The following is a 25,622-nucleotide window of genomic DNA, read 5'->3' on the forward strand; positions in this document are numbered from 1 at the left end:
TCAGCATAATTTTAAATGGACTAAAAACCATCCCAGGTGGGGATATTAAAATATTCATAATCTTGCCCCGGATGCTATCTCTGTGACCTTAGGGGTTTCAGAAGAGCAATTAATTTATCCCTAGTTCCCATGAGATTCAGATATTTATATAGACAACAGATTAAAAAGAAAATGCAAAAATCTCACACAAATTCGAGAAATAATGAAGATGATGACAATTCTTTATGAATATTTCTCCTTCTCCTTTTTAGTCAGCATTAAGAAATACTGTCAGAGGAGTTCATGTCCAAGTTAATGTAAAATGACAGATTATTCAGTTAAGAGCACTGTGAAAAGCTACAGGGTAAATGATTCAATGCCACCTCACCTATATGGTTTTACTGAAAAAGTTATCAGTTTTGAACTATATCTAATTCTCTAGCATATTTCAGCATAGAAACATCTCAGTGGAAACATTTAGAATCCAGTGCAAAGTAACTCTGAAAGCATTTACCTAGCTTTATTGTGTTTGGTTTTAATTTCTCTCTCTTTGTGAGATCAATTTCTCATTAGTGCAAAGCCGAACATTTCCAGGGGAAAACGAAGGAATGTATTTAGCAAGATAGGCTTTTACCAAAGTATTCGAAGAACTGAAAGAAAAAAAACTCTATCATAGAAGAAAACGTTATAAATATGTAAGTTTATATCTAGCTATAAATAGTGTTTTTTCAAAGTATGGTTCAAAGAAGGAACAACCATTAGGTTTTCAGTAGCTTTGTATTGTCACAGAAAAACTGGCTCTTTGATGTTAATACACATAGTGTAGTACCATGACATGTACCTAAAACAGTGAAAATAATGAAACATATTTTAGCAATGGAAATAAAGACAGCAATTGCAATCCTGTCAAATGAAGTTAATTCAAAATGCAAAGGCAGTTTGCATTAAAACTCATACTATTAAAACATACTATTACTACTAATAGTAGTTAATGTCCCTAATCTGCAGCTTTTTTACTCCATGACACCCGAGTGCAGTTAGATACCCAGAGATCTCATCGTGAATCTTCATGGGGAAAAAAACGTGGTCTGATAAACTAGTTACATTAAAATATAATGATTAATCATATACCATAATGAGGAATTGGAGAACTTATTAACTACCATTTGTTGACTACTTACTGTGTTATGATGATGCTCATTTCCTTCCTCAAGTAAATTTCAGTCTAGGGAAAACATTTACAACAGAATATGCTGAGTGCTGTGATAACTGAGGAATAGACAAGAAGTATAAGAGGACAGAGGAAAAGTGATGTGTGGGTGAAAAGATAATAACTAGGGATCTGGGAACATTACCGAGATGTAATTTGAGTATCAGCAAAATAATAAAAATTAGAGAATGATAAGTAATATATTAGACAGATATGATACTTGGAAGCAGGGAAAGGTCTTATACAAGTGAAGGAAGACTATTTGCAAAAATCTCAAGATCAGAGGAAAACAGAGTCTTCACAGAATAAGTAGTCCCTTATGAATGGATGGTAGGATGTAAAAAAGCAGCTGGGAGTTTGAGATGAAATCGGAAAGGCAGAAAGAGATTATGATTATGAAGAACATCATGTATCATGCTAGGAATTTTGGGTTTTACCCTGAATGCAATGGGGAGAGCATTAAGTGAGTCGGTGACATCATCCTATGTCACACTCTGAAGGCAGCACGACCAACGTGTTCAAATGAGAGTGGCCTGATGGCAAAGATAGCAGAATTGCAATAACACAGATGAATTCTGATGAGTCTCAAATAAGGAGGTAAGGGAAGAAAGATAAATTAGTAATAATATAATTAAGCCTGAGGTGGGAACAAAGCTACATTAGGCACCCAGTATTCCAAATGAAGAAACACCTAAAATTCTTGAAACCAGACAGTTCCTCGAGAGCCTTGCTAGCTGCACCAGCTCTGCTTATCCAAATGCCGTATCAGCATAGCATGACCTTCCCCATTACGCCGCCTTCTATTCCTCACCCCTTTAAAGAGAAGGGAAGACATTTTTTGCACGCTTTGGTGTGGTGGGGACTGCTAGGCTTTTCTTAACCTTCCTACCTCCAAATTCAAGGCAAGTGGAAGGCTCCTGGCACTCCTTCCCAGAAATTAGAAAACTAGTATTTTATTTCTTGTTTGAACGTTTGCTTAGGCAAAAGACTTGCTGATAAGCTCCTGGCCGTTTGGACAGGAAGGGAAAAGAAGTAGGGAGGGATGACAAGGCAGAAAGAGCAGCGTCAGGAAGGAAGCCGACGCCTCGACACCGCCCCCATTTAGAAAGGCAAGAGCGTGCAAGTTTCCCGTGGGCTGGACGGACAGACTTTGGAGAAGGCAGGCCAGCAGGAACTTTCTGATCTCCATGAGCAAAATGGCAGAGTTGGTAGTTGAAAGAAATTTGGAAAAGGCAGTGCCAGAGTAGTCTAAGTCAAGGAACTCTGCAGTAAGGAGGTTCCACAGACATCACAGGTGTGCCCACAAGAGCCAGCCTTTGGAGGCCTGTGTCAGTCACAGATGGCTCTGTGGACAACCAGTTTCACCCGGAGTGGCAGCTATATCCCACAAGGCAAGTTAGATAAGTAAATCACTGGTCCCTTGCCTGCTCTCTCTGCCCTACTTTGATACCTAGAGGAGGAAAGGAATCTGGAAGCAGGAGAACAAGTGTGAAAAGAGACTTTCCTCCCTATAGCTGTAGGGCTCTCGGTCCCATTCCCTTGTCAATGGTGAACTAGAGAAGAGCAAGAAATTAGAGCTAAGCTTTACCTTTTTAATAACTGAAAGTTATCAAAAAGCTAGGGGACCTTCCTGGGATGTCCATATGGGGCAGAGAAATGGATTTGACAAAGCATAGTCAAAGGCAATAATTAGAAAGAATAAAACCATTCCATGTTTGTTACCCACCGCATTTAGACTCTCCAGTAAGTCAGAAACAAGGATATGAATATAACAGATATTTAAATTGTGGAATAGATCCAACTTCACCCATTTGCTGTAAGAGAAAAAGAAAAGAAAATGATGACTTTCGAGTCAGTAGCCTGAATTATGTTCTGAGCTTTAAGAAATACTCTAGGCTTTCCTTCTCTGGGCATAGTTATCACATCTATAAAATAAACAATTTTATGACAGTTCTTAACCTTGTTTTCATCGTTGACTCCCTTGAGAATCTGAGAAAAACTATTTACTGTCTCCACAAAAGTAGGCGCATGCACACTCAGAACGTTTCACACAAATTCCTATAAAATGGAAACACTGAAGTGAGAAGCCAATTTGGGCAAAAAGATTGAGTGTAGTTGTGTATATGTTAAGCTTGATATGCCTCTGACAAATACCTTGTAGAGACAGCCTTCAGAAAGAACATAATACAAGTCTATTTCTCCATTCTGTTTTTTGTTTTAATATCAAGTATCTTCTGATATCCAGCTGACAAAAAGGCAGCCTCCTTCTTATTCCTCCAGTGGATCTTGGAGGTTCTGAAATTATTCGGTGGCTCAGCACAGAAGGCTCTGCAGTTTCTTCACAATTCTTGCAGTGATGCTGAGCGCCAGGGGTGGAGGCTCATTAATTAAAGTAAATTCTGCACTAAAGCTTTCTTCCTCACTTTTTAAATGCTGTCATCCTTGTCTCTCTGGGTCACCTCACTTCTTCCTTCCAGCTAAACTTCATCTAGAAGAAAGAGCATGGTGACAGCACAGCCTTCCTTGAGTGTGTATTGCCCTTAGCTTTTAAAAAATTTTACTGATGGTGTTAAAGAATATGAATTTCTTTCATTTCCATCATCTGTAGGAAACACGTGTCTTATCTTGTTACCCCTGAGTTTCCCCTTCTGTTAGCCTGGATTGTAGGTCAGAGCTGCCACTAAGCATGTGATCTTATGCAAAGCTTCCTTTTGATATTTACTTCGGGTCAGTGTGCAGTGGCTGAAAATGCAGTACAAATTTTGGAATCCAGCAGGTCTCCTTTTAAAATCCTCAGGGTTTTAGCCCGATGTGCTTCAATTTCTTCCTCTTTCCGTATCAATGAGTGTAATACTATATCCTGGGTCTTTGTCAGTATTAAGATAATATATCAAAAGTGTCTTGTACAGTGCCTAGCAAATACTAAGTGCTTAATAAATGTTACCCAAGTAAATTATTACCATTGCCTTTTTAACAAAAGGGAATTTAAAGTGATCTGCATCTCAATGTCTTCATCTATGAAGTACACTGACTCTCATATATTCAGTTTTATGTAGTCCCCACTTACTGAGTATCCAGTACTTGAAAAACACTAAGTGCCAGTGAATGTGTCCTTTATGAAGACAAAAAGTGAAGGAGATGACAGATTAATCAAGAGGATGCTGACAGGCGATGTATAACAAATCAAAGAGCCTAGCTGGAATAAGTGTTCTGCCACTTGCTAAATAACCTTGAACAAGGTAGTAAGTTATACCTAGCCACGTTTTTCTCATCAGTAAATGAAACCAGTAATACTCAACTCACACAGTGGTGAGAAGCATTACATGAAACAGAATTTGGAAGAAAAGTAGCATGATGTCTGACACATCAAAACTGATCAGTAAATGTTTATTATTAGCAAAACATTTTAAGACTTTTACAGGTCCTAGGCTCTCTTATGTTTTCAAGATCTCATCCTGCTTTATATCAAAAATAAAATGTACCTATATCCTATAAAAAGATGCATTATGCTAGAAAAATTTTAAAATTACTTTTACAGCTTTATAGTCAAAAGGGTTAATTTTTTTTTTTTTTTTTTGAGACCGAGTCTCACCCAGGCTGGATTGTAGTGCCAAGATCTTGGCTCACTGCAACCTCTGCCTCCCGAATGCAAGTAATTCTCCTGCCTCAGCTTCCGAGTAGCTGGGATTACAGGTGCCCAACACCAAACCTGGCTAATTTTTGTACTTTTAGTAGAGACAGGTTTTTACCATGTTGGCCAGGCTGGTCACGAACTCCTGACCTCAAGTGATCCACCCACCTCGGCCTCCCAAAGTGCTGGGATTACAGGCATGAGCCACCTCACTGGGACTATTTTTATTATATTCTTATGATGGCAATACTTTTATATGACAATGGCAGAATTAAGTTGTGTTTGACTAATTGTTATAATGTTACGTTGTATTATTTTCAACACAAGCTATTATTTTATTGTTTCAGCCAATACTTATTTTTGATGTCTCAAATGTTTATGGTACCCCTTAAAAATGCTGAAACTATAGTGTTCAATGGATAAAACAAACTGTTTCTTGTCTATTAAGGAAAAATGTAACAAATGCTATGATGAAGTTCTGAGGAAGCAAAAATGAAGGCAGGAAATACTCTATGTAAAGTGGATGAAGGATGAGTTCAGGCAGATATATGTGAACAGTGATAAATAGGTAGGACTCTGACCACTGAAAAGAATGTGGTCTTATATAACTAGAATAATAGTCTCCAAATAGAGGTTTGAGCAATTCAGAGTGTGTGCAAGAGATCCATGAGAGGAGTGGAAGAGGGAAGGGAGAAAATGGTATAACATACTTGCTTTTAATTCTAATTCTAATTTGTAATTACTGTTTGTTTACTATGTATTAAGTATGTTAGCATAGCATATTTCATATAGTAAACTGTGTGCTTGTGTGTGTATATATAAAATGCACATGTAATCTCTCAATAAAATAAAGCATATATCGAGAAGGCATTCTAAGTCCGTTTAGAGATCTGCCCAGTACAGTGCAGGAAATAAGAGAAGTTATGGCTATTTGGTGAAGATCTTTACTTGTTCTAGGGAAGCGAATGTTATCTTGTAGGCATGGGGAGCCACAAAATGTTTTGGCAAAGAGTGATCAGATCTGTAATTTAAGAAATTAAATCCTGAAATAATGTGCAATTTGAATGAAATGAGCAAAGACTAGAGTTCAGAAAAGTAATTAAGAAGAAATTCAATAGGCTGATCCATAGGTCCTCTTACCTGTCCCCCTCCCAAGCCAGGATAAAGATAAGGCTAGGTAATTTTGAACCTCCAAGTGAGATGTCATCTCCTCTGAGATGCCTTCCCTAACCATGCTTACAGCCCCCATGCTGGTGAGCTGCCTCTGTTAGGTATTCCAAGCAGCTCCCTGTATTTGCCCCTTTCCAGAATTGATTACACTGCATAGTAATTGCCTGTTTACTTGTCTAACTCTTCCTTTTCATACTGTGGTTACTGAGGGTAGGAACTGGGTCATATTCAGAATTGTATCCCAGAAACCATCTTCAGTGCCTGGAATTTAGAAACTACTCAATGAGTTGATGAATCTGACTGAAACATTTCACTCTTTCTCCTCCTCCAGCCATTCAGTGTTCTAATCCCCGTTACCTTTTCAAGTCTCTGCTTAGATACCACTTTCACCCGAAAACTGTGTCTCCATTTAGCACTTATCTCCTTTAATTAAAACTGCATGTAAAACTGTCTCTCCTTTTAAAAGGATGGCTATTTAATCTACCAAAACAAGGAGCCAAGATATAGGTAGAGTTTTAAGTTCTGTTCAATGTTAAAGTGAATATCATGCTCTTTGGGGGATATTGTTGGAGGACCCGTGGTCAAGATGATCGATTCTACACACTCAACCCAGACCTCGTCATATACTCTCAGCTCTGAGATGAGGAAAGCCTCTGTGTAGCCACTGTTTTTCTGGTCTGAGTTATGTCTTCTGATCTGGTTTATAGCCACATCTCCACCCTGTACTCAGTATAAAAAAATCTTCAAGGGTTCTCATTTCAAAGGAGCATACTGTATGTCCTGTCCAGAGCAAATAAGTAGAGGCAAAAGCAAATGGTGCCAGTACTTATGGTGGCTTTCAAGATCCATCTGTTCTCTGGATCATGAACTCTGTCAAGGCACTGCAGCAAAACTGTCAGCTCCACTCCCTCATCTACCATAAGGAGAATAGCAGCTCTTTTTTGTGTGCTGTTCATTAGCAGCTACTGACAGTACAGCTGCCATCATGCCTCTCCAAACGTTATTAACTGTTTCTCCTAAAAGCAGAACATTGTTCTGGTCTGTCTCTTTTCTATCTTATAAACATACCATGCTCACTTCTGAATTTTCCTCATTTGCTCATTTTGTTCCCTTTTTTCTTAAAAGCTTTCCCTACTTACTTCTTCTTCTTCATTCTATAAGATCCATATCAAATCTTACCCACTAGTAACTGGACTCCTCCATCTTTTATTGGTCTTTTCTTCTGAGCTATAGTTTGACACATAATTTTAACATTCTGCAATTCTCATGTCAGGACTTTATGACAAAGATTGTGCCTGAAAACTTCCTTTGTATTTTCTAACATGTATGGCATAGCACAAGATATGCACTAAGCATGATTGCTATTCACCAGATAGTTGTGGTTTTTCTTCCAGACACATAGTTTGTGTTTCCTCGCTGTGCCGAGGTCACATGAGACCATTTGCCTTGCCAGTGAAGCGTGAACAGAAGTGTTGTTTGCCACTTTTATCTGGCAAATTTAAAAGTCACTGTTTGATTTGCCATATTCAGTTTTATCTATCTTGCTCACAGGAGAGGTGTCAGCATGGATGCTTAAATGAAGGTGATCTATTGAAGAACTCTCCAGCTGATCCTCAATGGACGGCATCCCAAAGATCCAACATCACTCGCTGATGGTGCTGGGAGAACCACCTGCCTAGTGCCTAGCATGTTTTTACATTTTTATGGGTATATCATAGGCATATACATGGGTGGACTACATGACATATTTTGATATAGAAATATAATGTGTCATAATCATGTCAGAGTAAATGGGGTATCCATCACCTCAAGCCCTCATCATTTCTTTGTGTTATGAACATTCCAATTGTACTTCCTCAGTTGTTCTAAACCATACAATAAATTATTGTCAACTGTAGTTATCTTGTTGCACTTTTACATATCAGATTTTATTCATTGTACCCATTAACCATCCTCATCACCACCATCACCTCCTGCTCCCATGCTGCCACTGCCTCTGGTAACTATCATTCTGCTTTCTATCTTCATGAACTTTAATTTTTAGCATGTAGCATTTGGATCATGAGCATCAGACACTGGGCCAGCTTAGGACATAAGCAATTAGAGATTATAGAAAAAACTTCTGTGGAATAAATGTGCAACTTCTCTACTCCTAACATAAGCATTACCTTCCTATTTCTGCAGTCCTGTAAGAGTACTGGTACACAAAATTATTATAAAATGATTAGGATGAACCAAGTGAAATGGACATTTTCATGGGATAAAAATAGCCAAAAAATGAAAATTTTCTATAGTTCAACCAAACAGAAATAAGACCAGAAGAAAAAATATTAAAAAAAAAAACCTGTGAGAAGAAATGTGACACTTTTGAATGAGCTATTGGGTGTCTGATAATGAAACCTGCATTTACCTGACTATACCTGAGAGGAGACGATACAGCACAATTGACCTGTTACTTGATTATAACAATATTCAACTAAAAATAGCTCATCCATTTCTTAGCCAAAACTAATGAATCAAAAGCCAGGAAAAAATTGTATTTACATAAATAAGATAATGTATATTTTATAATTACATTTCGCAGCTTAAAAATATTTTATGAACTTATTTAAGAAGTAGATAATCTGAATAGTCCTATGTCTCTTTTAAATATTGAATATGTAGTTTTACATCTTTCTCACAAAGAAAACTTTAGGCCTAAATGGCTCTACTGGACAATTCTACGAAACATTTAAGGAATAATTAATGCCAACTCTACACAAAGTCTTCCAGATATTTGAAGTGGACCAGATACTTCCCAATTCATTTACAAGAACAGTATTATGCTGAAACCCAAACTGGGCCAAAACATTAAAAGAAAATACAATTATATAGACAATATCTCATAAGAACCAAGATGCAAACTTCTTAGCATAACAATCTTGACAAAGAAGAACAAAGTGAGATGAATTATTCTTCTCAATATTAAGGATTATTATAGGACTACAATACTCAAGACTCTGATTCTGGTGGAAGAATAGGCACATAGATCAATAGAACAAAATAGAAAACCAAAGAAACCCACATAAACATGCTCAACTGATTTTTGACAAAAGCAAAAAGGTAATTCAATGGAGAAAGGATAGCCTTTTGGAAAATGAGGCTAGAGTTATTTAATATCCTGAGGCAAAAAACAAAGACAAATAACAACAACAAACCTCTCAACCTGCCTTACATAGCTACACAAAAATTACCTCAAAATCAGAGACTTAAATATCAATGTAACACTGTAAAAGTTTAAAATATATATATATATATATACACACAAGGAAAGCGTAATGAACTTAGGCGAAACAAAAATTTGGCAGATATGGTTCCAAAGGCATGATCTATAAAAAAAATAGTTGATAGATTGGTACTCATCAAAATTAAAAACACTTGCTCTGACAGCTCAAGTAAAAAGGATAAAAGGTTAGGCTACAGACTGGCAGAAAACGCTTTTAAATCACGCATCCAACAAAGGACTGGTATCTAGAATATATAAGGTACTCTCAACACTTAGCCGGAAAGTAAAAATAAACAATCCAAGTAGAAAAGGAACAGAAGATATGAAGAGACAGTTCACCAGATGTAGGGCACGTTGGGAGCCCGATGTAAGGCTAAGTGCCCCATAGCGTCATGGGGTGAGCCTTATGCTGTGCTGAGGCGCAGGATCCGAGAAATAGAGAGACAGGACACAGAAGTACAAAGAAAATGCAGCTGGGCTCGGGGGACCACACCACCTATAAGCGGAGTCAGGTGAGGCTGGCTGGCGAGGCGGCGAAGCCCTGAATGTCCAGAAGCGTATTTGTTGTGTATAGGTTAGGGGGCAGGGCAGTGAGTGACATCATCTTTAAGGATAGTGATAGGGTCGTGAGCAATAAAACAGAGGTCCACCCCCATTAGGTCACCTAGGCCAGGAGATGGACAGCACACAGCAAGGGGCCCGTTCCCACGAAGGCAAGGGCCAGGGGCAGTAGGAGGGTGTAGTGTGCGAGACATCTATCTATGGGCTAAGAAGATTTATAGGAGGATGCTTAAATCATATAGCAGTGACAGAGCTGTCAAGGTTACCGCCACCTACTGGCAGCTTCCAATGGATTCTATAGGAAGATGCTTTTCAAGCAGCACAGTAGAAAGAGCTGACAAAGTTCACAGTCACCAAGGTGGATTGCCGTTCTGAGGGCAGCCTTCCACAAGAACTGGAGCAAGGTCCTACAACTCCTTTATCAGGAGGAGTGGCTCTCACCCCAAGCCTACCATACAGCAGGTATCTTTACGATACTAAACACTGCCGCATGGGCCATGGATTCTTGTCCTGGTATAACTGTCTTCCTTTAAACCATGCTCTGCACTGCGTTTGCTCTAGGCATTCCTCCGATTATAAGCTGCTTATTCCTTAATTCATGCTCTGTACTGTGTCCACTCTAGGCATTCCTCCGATTATGAACTAAGATATAATTATAGGTATATATGTAGGGAAATATTCTTTAGGCACTCATACTGTCAACTATTATATGATTATATATAGAGGATTATATAAAGGGAGACTACAAGCCCTATTTCTATAAACTAATCTATGATTATGTAAAGGATTATATAAAAGGAAATAGCTGAGTAGTAACACTATATAGTGAGATATTCCTCAAACCCTAACTGTGCCAGGGTTCGACTTAGCTCTCATTCCTCGGTGTCTATATGGGGGATTACCCACAACCAAAGAAGAGTGGAGCAGATGCTTCCCACCTCATTATACAAGGACAGTATTATACTGAAACCCAAACTAGGCAAAAACATTAAAAGAAAACACAGTTATAGACAATATCTCGTAAGAACCAAAATGTGAAATTCTTAGCAAAACAATCTTGACAAAGAAGAACAAATGGAGATGAATTATTCTTCTTGATATTTAGGATTATTATATGACTACAGTAATCAAGATTGTGATTCTGGTGGAGGAATAGACACATAGATCAATAGAACAAAATAGAAAACCAGAACAAACCCACATAAATATGTTCAACTGATTTGTTTATGGACAGAAAATAAGCATAGAAAAAGATTTTCAACATCATTACAATCAGAAAACAAAACAAAACAACTAAAACACCCAAGGCTAACTGGTGATGATGTGTACAAAGTGGATCGTTCCTACATTGCTGATATGAATGTAAAATGATACAGACATTTTGAAAAACATTTTGGCAGTTTCTTATGAAACTATATGTAACTACCATATGACCCAGATATTACACTCTTGGCCATTTATCCCAGATAAATTAAAATTTATGTTCACATAAATATCTGTACAGTAATGCTCATAACAATTTTGTTTGTAATTATCAAAAATAGAAACTGCCCAGATGTTGTTCAGTAGCTGAATGGTTAAGCAAACTATGATACATCTGTATTACGGAAAACTACTCAGCCGTACAAGGAAATAAACTACTGATACATGCAACAACTTCGATGAGTCTCCAGGCAATTAAGCTGAGTGAAAAGGCCAATCCCCAAAAGTTACATACTGTTAGATTCCACTAATCTAAGATTTTTTTGAAATGAAAAAAAAATGGCCGGGCGCGGTGGCTCAAGCCTGTAATCCCAGCACTTTGGGAGGCTGAGGCGGGTGGATCACGAGGTCAAGAGATCGAGACCATCCTGGTCAACATGGTGAAACCCCATCTCTACTAAAGATACAAAAAATTAGCTGGGCATGGTGGCACGTGCCTGTAATCCCAGCTACTCAGGAGGCTGAGGCAGGAGAATTGCTTGAACCCAGGAGACGGAGGTTGCGGTGAGCCGAGATCGCGCCATTGCACTCCAGCCTGGGTAACAATAGCGAAAACTCCGTCTCAAAAAAAAAAAAAAAAGAAAAGAAAAGAAAAGAAATGAAAAAAATGTAAATGGAGAGAAAGTAGTAGTTGCCAGGAATTAGGGAGCGAATGGAGGGGTAAATATGTGGGATGAAGATGACTGTGGTTATAAAAGTAAATTCAGGAATCATTGTTTGGTTAGAATTGTTCAATATTTTGATTGTGGTGGTAGATACAGAAACTCAAAGTGGTGAAAAAAATTGTGTAAAACTTAAAATGCACACGTCCCCAAATGAGTAAGTCAAAACTGGAAAAATCTAAATTAAGATCAAAGGAGTATAAAAATATCAATATTCTGGTTGTGATATACTAAATTTCGTAAAATATTATTGGCATACAAGAAATTGCTGAGAAAATCATACAAGAAATTGCTTAAAACTGCATGTGACTTTACAGTTATCTCCAAAAACTTCATTAAATACTTCACAAAAGCATCAAATATATATATTTTAAAGGTACATATATATGATATGTATATATATCATATATATATACATATCATATATATATACATATCATATATATATATCATATATATATACACACACCTTTAAAAAGATGTCTAAAATCTACAGACAGATAGCTATAAAACACTGCTTAGAGAAATTGAAGACCTAAATAAATGGAGATAAATCTTCTTCATGGGTTATATGACTCAATATTAAGGCGTAAATTTTTCTGCAAATTAATCTACACATTCCCTGAAGTTCCAATCAAAATCTCAGCATGCTTTTTAGACATTGACAAGCTAATTCTTAAATTCATTTGGAAATGCAGAGGACACAGAACAGCCAAAACAATTTGAAAAAGAAGAATAAAGTAAAAAGACTTAATCTACCCAATTTTAAGACAGGTCATAATGCTATAGTAATCAAAATGGTGTGGGTTTGTCATAAAGACAGATAAATCGATGCAGCAGAACAGAGAATCAAGAATTTGGCCTACATATATACATGCCAAGTGATTTTTTTAACAGTGATGTGCAGGCTGTGGTGGAAAGACAGCGTTTTAATTTGGGTTGCTGTAACAAATTACTGTAGCCAGGGTGCTTACAAATTTGTTTCTGATAGTTCTGGAGGCTGTCAAGTCCAGAATTAGGATGCTAAGATGGTTAGTTTCTAGTGAAGTCCCTCTTTTTGGTTTGCAGATGGCTGTCTTTTTTCTGTGTCCTCAGTTGGCAGAGAGCAGAGAAAAAGAGAAAGCAATTTCTTTCTTGTCTCTTCTTAAGAGGGCACTATTCCTTATGATCTTATTACCATCCAAAGGCTCCATCTCTAAATATTATCACATTTGGAATTAGAGGCTCAGCATATGAATTTGATGGGGAAACAAGCATTCAGTTCATAGAAGATCATCATTTTAAAATCAAAGTATGATGCAATTGAATAGCCATTTGCAAAATGAATAAATAGTAAGATTCTACTTCATACCACAAACAAAAAGTAATTTAAAATGTATCACAGACATAAACATAAAATTTAAAACTATAACATTTACGGGAAAAAACAAAGAAATTTCTGTAACCTTAGGTTACATAAAGATTTCTGAATACAACAACGAAAGCACAATGCATGAAATAAAATCATTAAGTTGAACTTCAACATTAGGAACTTCTGCCTTTGGAAAAACACTGAGAAATGCCACAGACTGATAGAAAATAGTTGCACGTTTCATACCTAAAAAATGAGTTATTTTTACACTGTAAAAGAACTCAAATCTGATAATAAAATAAACTGATAAAAGTGGGTAAATATTTCAACAATTAGCTCACCAAAGAGAATATGCAGATGGAAAATAAACACAAGAAAAATTGCTCCAGATCATTCATCATTAGAGAAATGCAACTTAAAGCCACAATGAATTCTACTATCTATTCCTTACAATAGCTAAAATAAAAAAGACTGACCATTGGAAGTGCTGCAAGAGCAGCCCTACACTGCTGGTAGGAATGTAAAATGATACAAACACTTGGAGAGATTACATATGCTTCTTAAAAAGGTAAACATAAGCATAAAGATGATGATCTGGTCATTGCAATCTTAAATATTTACCCAAAAGAAATAAAGGCATATATCCATAGAAGATTTGTGCACAAATGTTCATAATGTCTTTATTTGTTATAGCCCTAAGTTCAGAGCAACCCAAACATTCATCAACAGGTGAATGGATAAACAAATTATGGTATATACACACAATGGAATACTACTCAGCAATACAAGGAAATTAATTATTGATAATTGGAGCTCCATGGGTGAATCTCAATGTAATTATGCCAAGTGAAATAAACTAGAGAAAAAGTATATAATGTATTATTCTGTTCATATAAAATTATAGAAAAATGTAAACTAACTTACAGTGATGGAAAACATCACCAGTTGCCTCAGACAAAGATGGAGTGAGAAGGGGCTGGAGGAATGCAATGGAGCAAAGGGATATTCTGAGGGTGATATATATGTTTATTATCTTCACAATGGTAATAATTTCATGAATATGTCCATACATGAAAACTTTTCAAAGCATACACTTTAAACATGTGTGCTGATTATATGCCTTTAATACCTCAATTAAGTTGTGAAAAAATTTTGGTAGCTTCCCATTGTCCTTAAAAGCAAATGATTTTCATAGGATACTAAGTTCTACATGGCCTCTCCTTGCCTACCTCTTTGGTCTCATTTTTTTGCCCCTCCCTGACCATCTCTCTGCTGCCATCGTGATTGGCCATTTCTTCAAGGTTTTATGGTCTTTCTGACCTCAGGATCCTTGCAAATGCAATACTGCCTGCTTTCCTACACTGAAGGAAAAGCTCAAATGAATCACCCCTCAGTTCTCAGCTCAAATGTTACTCTCTGAGAAAAGAACTAACTCCATAAATAGCTCAAGTTTATGCGTTAATTTCCTGGCACTCTACAATTTTCTTTTTAACATTTATCACACATTTCACTTATATTTTGAGTAAAATTCAATGTACATCGCACACCACTAAAGTACATTTACATATATTATCTAGTTAATACTTTTAAAGAACTAGTTAGATATTATTATGACAGTTTTACATTTAGGAAGGAGATTAAGAAACTTTGCTTAAGATCACAGAGTAGTCAGTGTCAGTAATTTGAACACAGCCCTATCCTGCTTTAAAACATAGGTTCTTAATGATTAATTAATGATTTTATGATATAATGTCCACTCTGATATAACAAAAAGAAATCTAATCTGGTGAAAGAGGATATATGCCAAGGAATGCAAGTAGCTTCTAGAAGCTGAGAGCAGTGCCTAGGTGACAGACAGCAAGGAAACAGGGATACATGCAAGACATAGATACTGTCAAAAGGTATGAGCTTGGAAGCAGCTTCTTTTCCTAAGTGTCCAGAGAGGAGACCAACCTGGCCAATACCTTTTGAGACTCCAGAGAATCCAATTAAGCCCACCCACCCAGACTTCTAACCAAAACAATAAATGAATGTTTAGTTCATTAACAGCTATTTGTTATGCAGCAATGGAAAACTATTTTTTTTTTCTATTTTCTAAAGTACTTACTGGTACATAAGAATCATTCATAAATTATGTTTCTTAAGTTGATACAGTATTGCTCTGTATCCCCACCCAAATCTCATCTAGAATTGTAATCCCCACATGTTGAAGGAGGGACCTGGTGGGAGATGATTAGATCATGCAGGTGGTTCCCCGATCCTGTTCTGATGATAGTTAGTGAGTTCTATTGAGGACTGATGATTTTATATGGGGCTCATCCCACCTTGGCTCTCTCTCTCTCCTGCCACCATGTGAAGAAGGACAGGTTTGCTGCTTTTTCCTCTATGATTATAAATTTCCTGAGGCCTCTCCAGCCATGAAGAACTGTGAGTCAATTAAACCTCTTTACTTCATAAATTACCCAGTCTCAGGTATGTCTTTATAGCAGTGTGAAAATTAACTCATACATAAGTCATGGGGTCAAACAAGTTATTTTTAACTTTTTGTGAGTTTTGTTCTTTGATCTGTAAATGAAGTTTTATTGGTTAAGTTCTAAGTTCTACTCTCTCAACTTCCTTAAGTCTAAGAATTCATTTCTAGCTTTTTGAAACTATAGTGTCACACCTTGATCAGGTATTCTCCATTCACCTCTCCAAATTCATTCTACACCCTTTAATATTCTGCAGTATGCACCAAGAGACTGACCCCTAAGAACTACATTAGTGGGCTCCTTTGTCCCTGGGAATGAGGCAGTGGGAGTGATAAAGAAGAGAAAGATCTCATTATCTATTTCCTGGCTTCCTACAAGTGTACAACATGTTAAGTGGAAAAGGGATTTCTAACTTCACTTGTGAATTTGTGGAAGCAGATGAAGGACCTACTATGGACTGGACTGTGTTCTCCCAAAATGCATATGTTGAAGTCCTAACCCTCAATATAACTGTATTTGAGGTAGGGCTTTTAAGAAGTAATTAAAGTTAAATGTGTTCATAAGGATAGGCTCCCAATCCAATAGAATTGGTGGTGTTTTAGAAGAGGAAGAGAAACCTCTCTCTCTGCCATACATATGGACTGAGGAAAGGCCACATGAGCACACAGTGAGAAGGCAGAAACCTGCAAGCGAGAAAGACAGCCTATACCCAAACCCAACCATTTTGGCACCTGATTTTTAACTGTCCATCTCCAGAATTGTGAAGAAATAATTTTCTGTTGTTAAACAATGTAATCTAGAAATCAGAGATCACTAAATGATATCACAATGGGTAAAGAGATGATACTTTCAAGCAAGCAGTCTACTTGTAAAGGTTTAAATTAAGTTGCGTAGTGTCTGACAAGTAAGCCAAACACTGATATGGAGTGTCCAGGCTGCGTTTGGTGGCCCGTGCCTATAATCCTAGCACTGTGGGAGGCTGAGGCAGGTGCACTGTTTGAGCCCAGGAGTTTGAGACTAGCATGGGTAACATGACAAAGCCCCATCTCTACCGATAAATAAGTAACTAAATACAAAATTTACCCCAATATTATGGTACATGCTTGTAGTTCCAGCTACTCAGGAGGCTGAGGTGGGAGAATCACTTGAGCCCAGGAGGTTGAGGTTGCACTGTGCCATGATTGTGCCCTGCATTGTGGCCTGGGTGACAGAGCAAAACCTTGTCTCAAAAATAAATAAAAATAAAATGAAATAAAAAATACAGCATCCAGAAAATGGTCCCAAAATCAAGCTAGGCAATAAAAAATCAATAATAAATACCTGCCAGACAGGTGTAATCACAATGCTGTTCTACATGAAATGGGCTACTGGACAGACTAACAAAGCAGAAATGGAGAAACTAGGTGCAAGGTGAGAAGCAAGACATCTCTAGGGCTAGACTGAAACTTATGGAGAAGTCTAGAGACCAGAATATAAGTGTGACTTGATCCTGAATGCTAGAATGCTGACTTACATTCTAAAATCTCTCCTGGCCCCTAAAAACCTTTACCTCATTTCTCCCTTCATTCCCTTTCAAGTGAAAGGGTATCTGAGCAGAATTAATCCCCATTTATGAAAATTCTGTAATGTAAAAGCCACATGGTAATAGCAGAGGAGTGAAGACAAAGGGGCTCTATTGTAAGGAAATATTAATTCGATATTAAATTATCTAAGTAATTATATGTGCAATAACCAGTCATTGTAATGTAAATCACATTAATTATCTAATCTGTATTTTTCTTTGTGAAGTTAAAAAAAAATAAGCTCAGCTGGTAAGCATTTGCAATTTGAACCAGTAGACAGAATTTTGGAAAAATGACACTGCCACTTAAAAGACAAAAAACACTGTGAAATGTTTTTTTCCATCTGTGTATGTCTTCTATTATCTCTTTCAGCAATGTTTTACAGTTCTCCTTGTAGAGATCTTTCATCTCCCCTTTATATATAGTCCTAGGTATTTTAAATTTTTTTGCAGCTATTTTAAGTAGTATTATGTTCTTGATTTTGTTTTTGCTTGAATGTTATTGGTGTGTAGAAATGTTATTGAGTTTTGTACATGGATTTTGTATCCTGTAACTTTACTGAAGTTGTTTATCAGTTTCAGGAGCCATGTGGCAAACTCTTTATGGTTTTCTAGGTATAGAATCATATTGTCCGCAAAGCCAGACAAATCAATATTATTAAAATGTCCATACTGCCCAAAACAGTCTACAGATTCAATGTTATTCCTATCAAGCTCCCAATGTTATTTTTTTTTCACAAAACTAGGAAAAATTATACTAAGATTCATATGATACCATAAAAGAGCCCAAATAACCAAAGCAATTCTAAGCAGAAAGTACAAAGCTGGAGACATCATATTTCAGGGCTTCAAACTATAGTATAAAGTTACAGTAACCAAAACAGCATGGTATTGGTACAAAAACAGACACATAGACCAATGGAACAGAATAGAGAAACCAGAAATAAAGCTGCACACCTACAGCCATCTTACCAAAGTTGACAAAAATAAGTAATGAGGAAAGGACTTCTTAGCCAATAAATGGTGTTGGGATAGCTGATGAGTCATATGCAACAGAATTAAAATGAACTCCTACCTCTCACCTTATACAATAATTAACTCAAAATGGATTAAAAACTTAAATTTAAGACCTCAAACTATAACACACCATAGTCAACATTAGATCAACGAGACAGAAAATTAACAAGCATATCCAGGACTTGAACACAGCACTGGAACAAGCAGACCTAACAGACATATGCAGAACTCTCCACCCCAAAGCCACAGAATATACATTCTTCTTAGCACAACATTGCCCTTACTCTAAAATTGACCACGTAATTGGAAGTAAATCACTACTCAGCAAATGTAAAAGAACAGAAATCATAACAAACAGTCTCTCAGACCACAGTGCAATCAAATTAGTTCTCAGGATTAAGAAACTAACTCAAAACCACACAACTTCATGGAAACTGAGCAACTGGCTACTGAATGTTGACTGGATAAATAATAAAACAAAGGCAGAAATTAAGATGTTCTTCAAAACCAATGAGAACAAGGACATAATGTACCAGAATCTCCGGGACACATTCAAAGCAGGGTCTAGAGGGAAATTTATAGCAATAAATGTCCATATGAGAAGCGAGGAAAAATCTAAAATCGACACCCTATCATCAAAATTGAAAGAGCTAGAGGAGCAAGATTAAAAAAAGAAAAAAAAACTCAAAAGCTAGCAGAAGACAAGAAATAACTAAGTTCAGAGCAGAAATGAAGGAGATAGAGAAACAGAAAACCCTTAAAAAAATCACTAAATCCAGGAGCTGGTTTTTTGAAAGGAGCAACAAAATAGGCCACTAGCCAGATTAATAAAGAAGAAAAGAAAGAAGAATCAAAAAGATGCAACAGAAAACGGTAAAGCGGATATCACCACCAATTCCACATAAATATAAACCACCATCAGCGATTACTACAAACAACTCTATTCACACAAACCAGTAAACCTAGAAGAAATAGATAAATTATGGACATTTGCACTCTCCCAAGACTAAACAAGGAAGAAATTGACACCCTGAATAGACAAATAACAAGGGCTGAAGTTTAGGCAGCAATTAATAGCCTACCAAACAAAAAATGCCCAGGTCCAGATGGATTCACAGCAAAATTCTACCAGACATACAAAAAGGAGCTGGTACCAATCCTTCTGATACTATTCCAAACAATACAAAAAAGAGAAACCACCCAAACTCATTTTATGAGACCAACATCATTCTTATACCAAAACCTGGCAGAGACCCAACAAAAAAAGAAAACTTTAGGCCAATATCCACGATGAACACAGATGCAAAAATCTTCAATAAAATACTAGCAAACTGAATGCAACAGCACATCAAAAAGCTTATCAATCATCATCAAATAGGCATCATCCAGGGATGCAAGTCTGGTTCAATATACGCAAGCCTATCAATGTAATTCACCACATAAACAGAACCAAAGACAAAAAACCACATGATTATCTCAATAGATACAGAGAAGGCCTTTGACAAAATTCAGCAGCCATTTATGCTAAAAACTCACAATAAACTAGGTATCAATGGAATGTATCACAAAATAATAAAAGCTATTTATGACAAACCTTCAGCCAATATCATACTGAATGGGCAAAAACTGGAAGCATTCCTTTTGAAATCTGGCACTAGACAAGGATGCCCTCTCTCACCACTCCTATTCAATATAGTATTCAAGTTCTAGCCAGAGCAATCAGGCAAGACAACGAAATAAAGGGTATTCAGTTAGGAAAGGAGGAAATCAAATTGTCACTATTTGCACACATGATTGTATATTTAGAAGACCCCCTTGTTTCAGCTCAAACTCTCCTTAAGCTGATAAGCAACTTCAGCAAAGTCTCAGGATACAAAATCAATGTGCAGAAATCAAAAGCATTCCTATATGCCAATAACAGACAAACAGAGAGCCAAATGAAGAGCAAACTCCCAATCACATCTGCTACAAGAAGAATAAAATACCTAGGAATACAACTAACAAAGAAGGTAAAGGACCTCTTCAAGGAGAACTATAAACCACTGCTCAAGGAAATAAGAGAAGACACAAACAGACGAAAAAACATTCCATTCTCATGGTTAGGAAGAACTGATCTTGTGAAAATGGCCCTACTGCCCAAAGTAATTAATAGATTTAATGCTATCCCCATCAAACTACCAAAGACCTTCTTCACAGATCTGGAAAAAAACACATTAAACTTCATATGGAACCAAAAAGAGCCTGCATTGCCAAGATAACCCTAAGCAAAAAGAACAAAGCTGGCAGCATTATGCTGCTGGACTTCAAGCTATACTACAAGGCCACAGTGATTAAAAAAACAGGATGGCACTGGTATCAAAACAGAGAGATAGACCAATGGAACAGAACAGAAGCCTCCAGAGCAACATCACACATCTACAACCATCTAATCTTTGATAAACTTGACAAAAACAAGCAACGGGGAAAGGATACCCTGTTTATTAAATGGTATTGGGAAAATTGGCTAGCAATGTGCAGAAAGCAGAAACTGGACCCCTTCCTGACACCTTACACTAAAATAAACTCCAGATGGATTAAGGACTTAAGCATAAGACCTAACACCATAAAAACCCTAGAAGAAAATCTAGGCAAAACCACTCAGGACACAGGCATAGGCAAGGACTTCACAACTAAAACACCGAAAGCAATGGCAACAAAAGCCAAAATAGACAAATGGGATCTAATTAAACTTCACAGCTTCTGTACAGCAAAAGAAAGAATCATTAGAGCGAACCAGCAACCAACAGAATGGGAAAAAATTTTTGCAGTCTACCCATCTGACAAAGGGCTAATATCCAGAATCTACAAAGAACTAAAATGGATTTACAGGAAAAAATAAAAAAATAAAAAAATAAACACCCCATCGAAAGGTGGGCAAAGGATATGAAAAGACACTTCTCAAAAGAAGACATTTAAGAGACCAACAAACATATGAAAAAATGCTCGTTATCACTGGTCATTAGAGAAATGCAAATCAAAAGCACATTGAGATACCATCTCACGCCAATTAAAATGGCGATCATTAAAAAAATCTGGAGACAACAGATGCTGCAGAGGATGTGGAGAAATAGGAACACTTTTACACTGTTGGTGGGAGTGTAAATTAGTTCAACCACTGTGGAAGATAGTGTGGCTATTCCTCAAGGATCTAGAAATAGAAATTCTGTTTGATCCAGCAATCCTATTACTGGGTACATATCCAAAGGACTATAAATCATTCTATTATAAAGATACATGCACATGCATGTTCACAGCACTATTTACAATAGCAAAGACCTGGAACCAACCCAAATGCTCAGAAATGGTAGACTGGACCAAGAAAATGTGGCACATATACACCATGGAATACTATCCAGCCATAATAAGCAATGATTTTGTGTCCTGTATAGGGACATGGATGAACATGGAAACCATCATTCTCAGCAAACTGACACAAGAATAGAAAATTGCACACCACATGTTCTCACTCATAGGTGGGTGTTGAACATTGAGAACACGTGGACACAGACAAGGGAGCATCACACAGTGGAGTCTGTTGCTGGGGCTAAGGAAGGGATAGGAGAGAGGGTAGGGAGGGATAATGTGGGGAGAAATGTCAGGTATAGGTGATGGGGGGATGGAGGCAGCAAACCACGTTGCCCTGAACTTACCTATGCAACAATCTTGCATGATCTGCACATGTACCCCAGAATCTAAAGTACAATAAAAATTTAAAAATTTAAAAATTAAGAAAAAAAGAATCTTAAAAGAAAAATTAGGAAACACCATTCTGGACATCAATCTTTGGACATTTGTGACTAGGTCGTCAAAATCAATTGCAACCACAATGAAAACATTGACAAGTGGGATCTAATGAAACTAAAGAGCTTCTGCACAGCGAAAGAAACTATCAGTATAGTAAATAGCCTGGAGAAAATATCAATATAGTAAATAGAATGGGGAAAAATATTCTATGCACACAACAAAGGTCTAATATCCAGAATCTATGAGGAACTTAAACAACTGAACAAGTGAAAAACAACCCCATTAAAAGAGCAAAAGAAATAACAGATGCTCCTCACAGGAAGGCACACAAGAGGCCAGCTAGGAACTGGCCAACATAGTGAAACCGTAACTCTACAAAAAATACAAAAATTAACCTGGTGTAGTGGGCCATAGCAGGCAATGAGAGAGCTGAGGCAGGAAGATCCCTTGCATCCCCTGGAGGTTGTGTGGCTGCAGTGACCTCTGATTGCACCTTGGTGACAGAGTGAGACTCTGTCTTAAAACAACAATGACAATAACAGAACAGACAAGAGCCCAACAAACATGTGAAAAAATGTTCCACATTACTAATCATCAGAGAAATGCAAATCAAAACCATAATGAGATACCATCTCACACCAGTCAGAATGGCTATTTTTAAAAAGGCAATAAAGGACAGATGCTGGTGAGGCTCAAGAGAAGAAGGAATGCTTACATACTGTTGGTGGAATGTACACTAGTTCAGCCACTATGGAAAGCAATTAGGAGATTCCTTAAAGGACTCAAACTACCATTCGACCCAGCAATCCCATTACTGGTTATGTATCCAAAAGAAAATAAATAGTTCTACCAAAATGACACATTCACTCATATGTTCATTGTAGCACTAATCACAATACCAAACACATCAAGTCAACCTATGTGCCCATCAATGGTGGATTATATAAGAAAATGTGGTACATATACACTATGGAATACTAGGCAGTCATAAAAATGAACGAGATCATGTCCTTCGCAACAACATGGATGCAGCTAGAGGCCATTATCCAAACCAAATTAACACAGGAATAGAAAACCAAATACCACATGTTCTCACTCATAAGTGGGAAGTAAACAATGGGAACTCAGGGACATAAAAATGTCAACAATAGAAACTGAGGACTACTAGAGGGAGAGGGAGGAAGTGGGACAAGAGTTGAAAAACTACTGGGTACTGTGCTCTACGTGGGTGATGGGATCAATCAATCCAAAACTTCAGCATCGTGCAATATACCCAACCAGGTAACAAACCTGCACGTGTATCCCCTGGATCTAAAATAAAATTATAAAATAAATAAATTGAATTTAAAAAATATGGAATTCAAAATTCTGCATCGCCAAGTGGATCAGGGGCCTAGAGTACAGCACAATGGCTCACACCTGTAATCCCAGCACTTTGGGAGGCAGAGGCAGGCGGATCATGAGGTCAGGAGGTCGAGACGAGCCTGATCAGCGTGGTGAAGCTCTGTCTCTACTAAAATACAAAAATTAGCCAGGCATGGTGGCGTGCCTGTAATCCCAGCTACGCAGGAGGCAGAGGCAGGACAATCGCTTGAATTTCGGAGGCAGAGGTTGCAGTGAGTGGAGATCTTGCCACTGCACTCGCACCTGGGTGACAGAGCAAGACTCCGTCTCAAAAAAAAAAAAAAAAAAAAAAAAAAAAAAAAAAAAAAAAGTTTATGTTAAATGTTGCCTCTTATAAGTAAGAAAACACTCACCTTAAATCAAAAATTGTAATACTATCAGTGTCTGAGATATATTTATTTATTTAAAGTAAACTTTTAAGCCAAACTTCTCACCTGCCAGATTAGAATTTACTCGTCTGTAAAATCCATATATTTTCAAGATACTAACAATCAGCACAAATTATAGTAATTTAAATAAATGTCAATTATCACTAATTCTTAAAAGAGGATGCTTGTTTGTTTACGAAGAGTATAATTTTTGCTTTCAAATACATTGTTTTGAAGCTCAGGCATCTTTGGGATTGAAATGGAATTAAATATTACATTTTTATATAAAATGAACACTAAATAATGAATAGAACTTTTCACTGACAATCTTGAATGCATCATATAACTCTTAAGGGCATTGTGTTTTTCAAATGCCTTAAGCTAGCATCTCTCCTAGACATAAATGACAAAATCCAATTCACCATTCCTAGTTTGACTTTTTTCTAAATTTGTCTTCCTTCTTACATATGATGAATCAAGTTTGATCCATATTGGAAACCATATGATGTTTTCCAACTGGTATCTTTATTAATGAAAATATGTAAGAATAAATTCATAGGCAGTTTTTTTCAGCAGCCTAGAATCTAATATCAATTGTTATGAAATTCAGTGCTCTAAATCACCATGAGCTCTGGGTAACTGGCAAGATTAAATACACTTTATGCATTCATATTATAATAAAATAAGTTTATGTTATTTTAAAATAACAAAGAATGTTGACTAAACATTTAGTCATTATTGCTAATTCTTCAATAGTTTAATATTATCATATTGCCATGGAATAAATTCACCTCTCACAACCAGGAGGATCCAATTTTAGGATTTTTAAGTTCACAGGAGCTACTGGTTCTTACCCAAAGCTAGTGGCATATCCACTAAAACCACAACAGCCGTGTCTATTACGTTTTAGGTTGCTGGACTAGGTTAATGCACTGGTGAAATAATAGGTTATATTTCTGGAACACAGAAGGGAGAAAAGGACAAAAGTACTAATTAAATTTGAAATCTGTATAATCCTGGGATGATGAATACACAGGAGAATACGGTAATTCCAAATGTCAACCTCATTTTTACTGAACTTCTAAAAATTTTTAATAATGCGTTAATTTTTCACCTTCACATGAAACTGAAGGTCCAGTTTTAACAAAGGTCTTGAAAGAGCACAAATGCAAACTTAGATATCATGTTCTTATGTTTAAAAAGTGCAGTGCAAGCAGCTCAGCTATCAGGTTGCATTTTCATACTCCTGCTACTCTGGTGGCAACACAGAACTGCCATAAATCATCGCTTGGCTGTATACAATTAATTTTATATTCTGTATTTATCCTCCTCTATGTTTTTATGCTGTTTCTTTTTATATTTGACTTTTGAGGTCACTCTTGGTTTTAGGTAAAATACCCAAGCTTAATATTAAAATATCACTATTATGACATTGTAGTAACAAGTTCTAATAAACAAACTCAGGGTTACCCTTTCTGCAAGTTTTAAAATTTACTGTCAAAAAATGTCAAAAGAAAAATATCTTGTAACTGCTTAACCTTTTTGAATATAAGAAAATTTAAGTTTATTATACTTCTTAAAGGGTAAAATATTTTTCTATCACTGCATATTTTCACAGTGATCTTTTGTCTTATCACCCTAAAAATTATTTTAGACTTCATCATTGCTTCTTACTATTTAGCCGATTGCAGTAAAACAGAAAAAAAA

The 25,622-nt window shown here is 36.8% G+C and overlaps 1 protein-coding gene across 3 annotated transcripts in view; it reads left to right on the forward strand.

The window, feature by feature from the left end:
* Positions 1 to 25,622, forward strand: part of CNTN5 (contactin 5) — a 1,375,758-nt gene that overhangs the window by 1,176,746 nt on the left and 173,390 nt on the right. The gene's annotated exons all lie outside the window — the stretch shown is intronic.

Source organism: Saimiri boliviensis, chromosome 6, assembly GCF_048565385.1.
Source record: "Saimiri boliviensis isolate mSaiBol1 chromosome 6, mSaiBol1.pri, whole genome shotgun sequence".
Taxonomy (NCBI): domain Eukaryota; kingdom Metazoa; phylum Chordata; class Mammalia; order Primates; family Cebidae; genus Saimiri; species Saimiri boliviensis.